This window comes from Arvicola amphibius, chromosome 11 (genome assembly GCF_903992535.2).
Source record: "Arvicola amphibius chromosome 11, mArvAmp1.2, whole genome shotgun sequence".
NCBI classification, from domain to species: domain Eukaryota; kingdom Metazoa; phylum Chordata; class Mammalia; order Rodentia; family Cricetidae; genus Arvicola; species Arvicola amphibius.
Genome location: NC_052057.2, coordinates 63,828,204 through 63,829,928, shown reverse-complemented (window position 1 = coordinate 63,829,928; position 1,725 = coordinate 63,828,204). Strand labels below are relative to the sequence as shown.

At 32.6% G+C, this 1,725-nt stretch overlaps 1 protein-coding gene across 2 annotated transcripts in view; it reads left to right on the top strand.

Moving 5' to 3' along the window:
* Zc2hc1a (zinc finger C2HC-type containing 1A) overlaps positions 1-1,468 on the top strand; it is a 38,653-nt gene extending 37,185 nt beyond the window's left edge. For both annotated transcript variants that reach the window (XM_038347567.1, XM_038347568.1), the window contains one exon: positions 1-1,468. This exon is cut by the window's left edge and continues 1,021 nt beyond it. The gene's annotated coding sequence lies outside the window, so the exon portion shown is untranslated.
* Positions 1,469-1,725: the final 257 nt, after the last annotated feature.

Genomic DNA, 1,725 nt, shown 5'->3' with positions numbered 1-1,725 from the left:
CAGTATTACACATAATTATATTACATATAATTATTTAAGGTACAGTTTTTTCTGTAAAATTTTGTTTGAAAATTTTATCTCTGTGTATGTGTGTTTGTAGGAAATTAATACATTTTAAAACAAAGCACCCTGCTCAACCAATAATAATTGTGGTACTCATTAATTCTGAGCATGCAGGCGAAGCTGATTTTTAGTTTTTTAGTCCCTCATGGTTCATATAGTTACAAGTATTAAAAGAATACCTGGTTTTTCCTGTTCACATGTTCTTTAGTGCTTACTTTTGGAATTCCACATATATTACAGAGAAAATGCACTGAAATGTTTTAAAGAGCTGACTTCCACAAGCACAGCTACAGTGTAGACTATAGCAGTACTGACTGGCAGGCCGCTTTGGCAGTGTGTTCCCATAGTCCTGCAGAATGACTCTGCAGTCTGAACTTTGCCCTACAAAGGGACCCGTAATTTTTTGTATTGATGGGCTTCCTACTTTCTTCTTTGTTGTTTCTGATTAAGGATGGATGTAGAAATTCATTGCTTCAAATTTCATTTCTGAAATTTATTTACTTCTTTTTTCTATTTTAATTTCTGAAGGGATTTTAAACTTGTAATGAGTTGTCATTTCATTCACCTTATTCTTTCATGTTATTAGATTTTCCCTCTTGTTTGTTCCTTGGTCATATTGATAAATTCAAAACTAAGTAGCTTGAATTAATAGTAATGAATTTAGAAGTCTAAGACAATCTGGATTTTCATCTTAGTAATTCCTTTTTGTGAAATCGGTTGCAAATATATGAAGAACTTTTAATTCGTTAATTCATCTTTAGGAATGAGCACTATTTCTTTCAGGTGTGTTTTTAATTCTACTTTTATTCTACTTAAGGAATGGGTGTGTTTGTTTGTTTTTGTTTTTAGAGACAGGGTTTCTCTATGTAACAGTCCTGGCTGTCCAGGAATTTTAGGCCAGGCTGGCCTCGAACTCACTGAGATCCACCTGCCTCTGCCTCCGGATGCATAACCACCTCCCAGCAATCATTTTTAAATAAGCAGACAAGTTTGTCATTGATTGCTACAGTAGCAAATGTTAAAAAGCATACTACCTAGAAATAAGCAGTTCCAAAGCCCAGAGATCACTACAGACAGTAAGTTGCTGAAATACGCATTTGAAACACGGTACAATTTTAACAGGTTTCTGTGGTCCATTCTTACTCTCATGTTGATGTGTTGTGCAATAGTTTTTACGGTCTCCCTATGCACCATTCATTTTTATTTATTTGCACAATTATTTGCGAGTATGATAGAATGAAAAGTAATTGTAAGGTTAAATTAAAATGGAATATTGTTTATAGATTATTCTGAAAGTTATTCACTTAAAAAAATAAGACCTTTGTGACTGCTGTTGTCTCTTATTCACAGTTTTTAAAATTATAAGTGATATATTCATTTTGAATCAATAAAGACACAAATAAATTATTCGTTGTTATATTTATTGATATCTTTGAGAATGATAGGAACAAACTAGAGTATAAATAAAATATTAAAAATGCCTTTTGTTTTTTATGTCATAGTTTTTAATTTGCCATTTTTATGGCTTTAAAAAACATGTTACAAGGTTTTTTTTTCCTATCCTTTTATTGATTCTATGTGGATTTCACATGATGCATCCCAATCCCATTCATCTACCTGTCCCCTCGTTTCCACCCTCTTCTCTTGCAACTTCCCCCACAA